We start from the raw sequence: 8168 nt of genomic DNA on the forward strand, positions 1-8168 counted from the left end.
CAGAGGAGATTAAGTAGAAAACATCAGTAAAAGCCATCTGTAATCAGATTCTCTGCACAGTTTTTCTTTTAGTGCTTTTGATCTGAGACGAAGCCAATGAGTGATGTGAAAGTTGCCTTAGCAGAGCATGAAACTTCCTAATTTCATGCATTTGGCACATGTTCAAATGGCTCTGTGTGGGGTCAGTTGTACTTTAACCTTGAGCTTTAGGCATGCTGCTAGAGAGTCCAAGTGTTTTTATTTGTCCTCTTCTTCCCTTGGTTAATAAATTCTGTCTTAAAAGTGAAAATATTTAACAGAGAGACTTTTTTCCACAAGTCAGATGTTAAATGTCATGATCCAGATTTTTTATCTGCTTTCCAAATTCAAAATACTGTGTTAAACCATTTCATTTTGGGAGCTGGCCAAAGTTAGCTGAGGAGCTTCTTATCTAGCCTAGCCACTCTGCAAGCCTTCTCTTAAAACTCTCCTTGAGTCCAGAGCAATAAGCTGGTTAGGTCTTGCTGTGTCTCAACTCTGCAAATTATGAATTTAATAGAGATGTGCTCTAGCATTAAATACTTTGGAAGCAATCCTATTTGCTGTTGCTCAATGCAATAAAGAAATAGCAAATATATCACAATATTGCTTTCATGCCAGTTAAAGCAATAGGTTTTTTTCTGTATGTGTCGTTATGCCATGCTACGGGACAGAGCTTGGTATCGTCTACAGTAGCAGTATTGTGTTTGTTCATCTGTCTTGTGCAATCAGTACAACTTCTTAAAAAAAAAAAAAAAAAAAAGCTTTTAATAACTGGTGCCATGTAGCAGTTTCCATGATTTTGAAAGGAAGCTTGTTGAATGTCAACATGTTTAGACATTACCCTAAAATAATTCCTTAATGCTCTCAAATGTCACCAGTGTGTCCATTTAAGAGAGATGTTTTGTCTCTTCAGCCACTGAACAATTGCTGAGCAATATACTTCACTTGATTGGGTTATTTTGTTTTCTTTCCTTCTCCCCAGTTAGTTAATTGATTTGGATCACTTTTTTGCTCAGCACATTACTTAAGTCAAATTGGTGTACGATAAGATTCATACTTGCTACTTTTTGCATGTCTTCGGATGCCACAGAAAATATTGCCTTTTTTTAAGCTCCTTAAAACACTCTTTTGCACTCCCATGCCATTGACCAAGCAAACAGGCAGATTGTGAAGGCTGAAGGGTGGTTCTGTATTTTGTCTCTTCCATCTCAGTATATTCAACTTCTGGGATGTGATTATTTGCAAACAATGCACAGCTTTGTACGAACTATTATAAACTTGTCAGCTGCAAAACAACAGAGGATTCCTAACTCAAATGTTGTACATTGTAGCTTTTTTTTTCCTAAAGACAAGCTGCATATTTGATAGCTTAGGCAAATCTGTAAATATTTCAGCTCTCTTAATATTGCAATACTGTAAATATTTCAACACAATTTCTACTTGAGATAGTTATATAAAGATAATATTTGGTACAGTGCTCCAGCATAAAAGTGTTACACTTGAAAGCCAAGGCAAGAGTCTTTATTTTAGAGTAAAAGGGCAATGCTACCTTAAATGTTTGGTAGTTTTTCTGTGCTGTAGCTTGCTGATAGAGTACAAGTATTTCACAACAGGTATGGCTGGGGTGGGATGGTTGCAGGAGAGCTTTCAAGGAGGCACGTGGCCATGTTTGGGACCTTCTGTACAGCACTGTGTTTGCACAAACAGCAACACAGCCTACCAAGGTGTTGTGTGGATCATTTTGCACCCATGGAACCTTGGAGCCACTTGGAGCCATCTCTTCTGCCAGTGCTCAAGGGCAGGTGGGCAGGAGTTCTGGTAGAGGAGGGTCCTGTGCAGTGAGGACAGCAAACCTAGCCGGGCCCCTTGCAAGGACCAGTTCAGCTTTGCTTTCTGGTCGGGTGCCAGGAGGTTGCTTGGAGTTGTTGTACACTGGCTGATGGAATTACCCTTTGTTTTTCCCCCTTGCGTAATAGAGCAGCATAAAAGCAGCCATACCACAAATGAATTTCTGTAAGGGCATATTTTTATTTATCCTCATGTTGATTTTCTCAATTTTCTTTTTTCTTTTTCCTTTTTTTTTAAATGCTAAATTTGGAAACTAGCTGCATCTTTGGAAACAGCTGAATTGGCCTTGTAGATTCAGGTTGATGCTCTTCTGGAAAAAGAGGCCGACTGTTGGGGTTTTGAAGTTAAAATAACTTCTTCCACTGCATTCTTAGAAAACCATGACATGTTGCAAAATGGAGTTGCTTTAATGGTGCTTTTTAAATGTGTCATTCACTGTACTGAAAACATCTGCAATGTTGAAGTTGATTAAAAAATTACGTTAATTATTACTTTTGCAGGGGATTTGGGTATGTACTGCTAAACCTTATCTACCATGTCTTTTATCCGTAAGTGAGCTGCACTCTCTTACTTTGGATCTTGTGATGGAAGGCTCAGATCTTTTCTGGCCCGATGCTGCTGCTTATATTTTAAATCCTCTTGACAAGCAGAGCAACTGTTGTGTTCCTTTTGCGTATGTATAATTTAGCAAGCTGCTTGTATTGCCTCCTAATCTAGATTATCATCCTGAAGAAAAAAATGTTTTCCTCTTGGAAGAGAGAAGGAGGAAAGGCTGAGGTGCGATATAATACCAGCATGGAGGAATAGCTTTACTAATAACTAACACTATCAGGAGAAGGAGGCTTGTGTTCCTTATCACAAGACCATTTTTTAAGTTGCACAATTTTTAAAACTCAGCCAAGTTTTTCTTGTTTAAATTTGACAGGCTCTGTAAGAATCCTGAAAATGCACATTCATTTTAGTGTGAAGTAGGCAATGCTTTTATTGAGTTTTGAACTCCTAGTTTCCAATTTATAGGAAACCTTGTTAATAACATTTTTACAGTTTTTAGCCATTTTAGTGACTAAATCGTAGCATTATTAAGTACACTAACTTACCAGTTTATTCACTGTTACGTGCCAAGCTCTTGGGAAATTGATACTGAGATAGCCAGCTATAGTTCTGATGTCAGATGATATTGCTGGCTCTGTGGCAGCAGACTGTCTGGTCCTGTATCTTTCAGAAGATCACTGTAGAGAACTTTGCATGTGTGATAGAGTTTATGCTACCTGTATTTCTCAGAAGAATTGTTTACAGTGAAATAACAAATGGCAAAAACTAGTAGCCTTTAATTCAATCCACACTGTCGTGGCTATGCCAGGTAGAACTGAGGGGGTGAACTTGTGAAGCAGAACAAATGCTCTTTATAGACTTCCTGTTTTATTCCTAGTTAAGTTGCTACACAACATAGCTGTGTATTGGACCCCCAAAGTGCTTAATTCACTTTTGTTAATAACAAAACTATTGAACAAAGAGGTCTGTTCTTCGCATTTTGGGCCTCACTGGTAAACAGGAGTATGAAATGAAGTAGAGGAGTATTCTAGGTGTAGTATTCAAATACTTCTATACGTCACAGCTTTTAAACTTCATGAGAGAACCATCATACAAAAAAGTCCTAAAACAAATTTTTAGCCAGTGAAGGATTCAAAGGGTGTGTACTAAAAAGATAGTACTTTCACAAGGTTAATTCAAATTTTGAAACAGCCTTGAAATACAAATAATAGCTACAGTAGATGACTGGCAAAGGAGGGAGGATAGAGAGGTTGGTATTTGTAATGAGAGAACTGCGAATAGAAGACAAAAACAAACTTGTGGTTTGTATAACCACATGGAAAATACAGTGTGATTTATTTGTAAACTTAAACTGGATGGTGCCCAGGCAAGGAAAAACCTATGACTGATAAGTGCTACTGATAACTGCTACTGGTCTGTTGTAGATCTGAAATTCTGTATGTAATCAACCAGCCTCTCCAGCTACATGCAGATAGCTAATACTTCAGAGGAAGAAAATTCCTGCTTTTTTCTGTACAGAAACATAAATCAGTGGCTTAGAAAATGAAGCAAGGAAGAGGTACTGTCTAGTAGATATACCATGCTTGCTTTAACTGGTAAACATGCACTTGAGAGGGTTTCATGGCATGTTTTGTCTTACAGTTAGTTGGTACAGCTCAGAAAATAAAGTATGTGAATGCAGCAGGAGTCACTGCAGCTTTCCTCAAATAATGAAATGGGAATTTAAGAGTTTTCTTGCACAGTTATCTAACTTCCTGCACTTTGGTCTTACTCATTCTCTGGAAAACCCCTAATGTAAAAAGCTGCAGTTGTTCCCTCTGTTCAGCAGCTCAAGGACTATCAACTGCAGCCTGCGTTGGCACAATGTTGTGGCTGCCAATGGCTGCTGTGTGGACTATTTAAATGGGCTATTGCTAGCACATCTCTGCCTTCCTGTATCTCAGAGAGAACAAATGTGGTTTTCTCCACAGTTCACTAGGAGGCAGAGAGTTTTGGGATGTACTCCCGGAAGACACATCTGAACCTCTAGAGACAGAACAAAACCCAAGAACACCAGTGCAGCTTTTCTCCAAATTCACGTAGCTGCGTGTCTTTCCAGTGTGTTTGTGTAGTGCCTTTGAAGGTGCAGACCTGTGTTTCTGAAACACTAGATGTACATAAACAAGAGCAACGAAGCCATCTGAACTCTCACTTCTCGTGGTCCTTAGCTATTCTGGAGGTAGAGAAACAAACAACACAGGAAGTATAGGCATAGTTGTCTAATAAAAAAACAGTGGGTTTGTACTGACCTGCTTGGTAAGAGACTTGCAGTACGTCTCGATGGGTGTTTCAGACTTGCACCTCCTACAGCTGTGAAACTGCCCTAGTCACCAGGCTGGATGTGGAGACATTGCAGTGCTCCTCAGCTGCTGGATGATGGGACATTGTGATGCTCCTCAGCCAATGTGTGGTAGCAATCCTGGACTGGTAGGGCTGGGGTGAGGTACAGTTTTCAGCTCAATATTTATATCTATAGTGAGGAACATAAAGCACATAAGTGCTCATGGAAGCAAGGAGAGAAACCTGCAATTATTTTTCTCTATGAATATGCCACATCTGTCAGATGTCTGGCTAGAAGGACATCTTTTCCAAAGCCCCTTCCTATTAAATTGTGATTAAAATTTGTTTCCATGTCATTTGCATTTAAAGGATAGGAGATATTCTGTCACCTAAAAACCCAACCTACTTAGCTGCAACTCAGTCCTCAGCATAACTACCGAGAGACAGAACACTTAGCAATGTACTGCTCTCTCCAATAGATATTTTTCAGTATTTTAAAATGCTGAAAACCCACTTATTCTTCAAGTAACTATGAATAAGGAATCCCAGGAGGGATTAACAAGTGAGTAAAAATGCATACAGCCAAATTTTGAGGCTATTTTGAGAAACAGCCTGTTATTTCTACAGTGAAAGAAGGAAACAGAGTGCCTTGTTGCAAAGATTGCATAGACTAATGCACAACCTGGAGTGAGCTAGACTATAGATTTTAAACTTCACTGGAGAATGGTAGAAGACTGGTTGGACGATGGATTTATCTAAGAATGTAAGACATTCCCCATTTTTCTGGAAGTGGCATGGTTCAACCCTCCACTGAAGTCTAAGTCTACATGGTCAGTGGTCAAGAATGAAGCATGAGGCAAAGGTGGCAGACATCTTCAGAAACCAAAGTATTAGAACTAAATGCATCTAAATGCAACATTTATATATATAAATATACATATATGTTTATGACCTTTGGAAGAAGGGATGGGTCACTCATGAAGTCTAAAGGTGAAGTGAACCTATGCAGGGTGAAAATTAGGAGAGCCAAAAGTGCAGGAGCTCAAACTAGCTACAGCTGTTAGGGGTAATAAAAAACATTTCTATAAGTTCATTAACAGCAAAAGGAGTATTAGGGAAAATCTCCATCCTTTATTGGATGCAGAGGGGATCTTGGTGACAAAGGATGAGGAGAAGGCTAAGGTGCTCAATGCCTGCTTTGCCTCAGTCTTTAGCAGTGGAAGTAGCTGTTCCATGGATATACAGCCACATGAGCTAGAAGACAGGGAGGGGATGCAGAATGAGGTAATCACAGTGAAAGAGGAAATGGTCGGAGACCTGCAACACCACTTAGACACACACAAGTCTGTGGGACCAGATGGGCTACATCCAAGGGTGCTGAAAGAGTTGGCAGACATGATTTCCAGGCCACTTTCCATTATTTACCTGAAGTCCTGGCTAAGTGGGGAGGTCCCAATAGACTGGAAGGTAGCAAATGTAACACCCACCTATAAGAAAGGCAGAAAGGAGGATCCAGGAAACTATAGACCTGTCAGTCTGACCTTGGTACCAGGGAAGGTCATGGAGCAGATCATATTGTGTGTCATTAGAAGACATATTGAGGACAACCAGGGGATCAGGAGCAGTCAGCATGGGTTTATGAAAGGCAGGTCCTGCCTGACAAACCTGATCTCCTTTTATGACCTGATGACCCGACTATTGGACAATGGAAAGGCTGTGGGGAAGAGGAGGCTGAGGGGATACCTCATTGCCCTCTACGACTACCTGAAAGGAGCTTGTAGGGAGGTGGGAGTTGGCCTCTTCTCCCAAGTGAATAATTACAGGAAGAGAGGAAATGGCCTGAAGTTGCACCAGGGGAGATTTAGACTGGCTATTAGAAAGAATTCATTTACCAAAAGAGCAGTTGGACAGTGGAACAGGCTGCCTAGGGAAGTGGTGGAGTCACCATATCTGGAAGGCCATCTGAACTCTCACTTCTCGTGGTCCTTAGCTATTCTGGAGGTAGAGAAACAAACAACACAGGAAGTATAGGCATAGTTGTCTAATAAAAAAACAGTGGGTTTGTACTGACCTGCTTGGTAAGAGACTTGCAGTACGTCTCGATGGGTGTTTCAGACTTGCACCTCCTACAGCTGTGAAACTGCCCTAGTCACCAGGCTGGATGTGGAGACATTGCAGTGCTCCTCAGCTGCTGGATGATGGGACATTGTGATGCTCCTCAGCCAATGTGTGGTAGCAATCCTGGACTGGTAGGGCTGGGGTGAGGTACAGTTTTCAGCTCAATATTTATATCTATAGTGAGGAACATAAAGCACATAAGTGCTCATGGAAGCAAGGAGAGAAACCTGCAATTATTTTTCTCTATGAATATGCCACATCTGTCAGATGTCTGGCTAGAAGGACATCTTTTCCAAAGCCCCTTCCTATTAAATTGTGATTAAAATTTGTTTCCATGTCATTTGCATTTAAAGGATAGGAGATATTCTGTCACCTAAAAACCCAACCTACTTAGCTGCAACTCAGTCCTCAGCATAACTACCGAGAGACAGAACACTTAGCAATGTACTGCTCTCTCCAATAGATATTTTTCAGTATTTTAAAATGCTGAAAACCCACTTATTCTTCAAGTAACTATGAATAAGGAATCCCAGGAGGGATTAACAAGTGAGTAAAAATGCATACAGCCAAATTTTGAGGCTATTTTGAGAAACAGCCTGTTATTTCTACAGTGAAAGAAGGAAACAGAGTGCCTTGTTGCAAAGATTGCATAGACTAATGCACAACCTGGAGTGAGCTAGACTATAGATTTTAAACTTCACTGGAGAATGGTAGAAGACTGGTTGGACGATGGATTTATCTAAGAATGTAAGACATTCCCCATTTTTCTGGAAGTGGCATGGTTCAACCCTCCACTGAAGTCTAAGTCTACATGGTCAGTGGTCCAGAATGAAGGCAGGCATGAGGCAAAGGTGGCAGACATCTTCAGAAACCAAAGTATTAGAACTAAATGCATCTAAATGCAACATTTATATATATAAATATACATATATGTTTATGACCTTTGGAAGAAGGGATGGGTCACTCATGAAGTCTAAAGGTGAAGTGAACCTATGCAGGGTGAAAATTAGGAGAGCCAAAAGTGCAGGAGCTCAAACTAGCTACAGCTGTTAGGGGTAATAAAAAACATTTCTATAAGTTCATTAACAGCAAAAGGAGTATTAGGGAAAATCTCCATCCTTTATTGGATGCAGAGGGGATCTTGGTGACAAAGGATGAGGAGAAGGCTAAGGTGCTCAATGCCTGCTTTGCCTCAGTCTTTAGCAGTGGAAGTAGCTGTTCCATGGATATACAGCCACATGAGCTAGAAGACAGGGAGGGGATGCAGAATGAGGTCATCACAGTGAAAGAGGAAATGGTCGGAGACCTGC

The sequence above is a fragment of the Chaetura pelagica genome, unplaced genomic scaffold, assembly GCF_000747805.2.
Source record: "Chaetura pelagica isolate M959 unplaced genomic scaffold, ChaPel_1.0 scaffold178, whole genome shotgun sequence".
NCBI lineage: Eukaryota > Metazoa > Chordata > Aves > Apodiformes > Apodidae > Chaetura > Chaetura pelagica.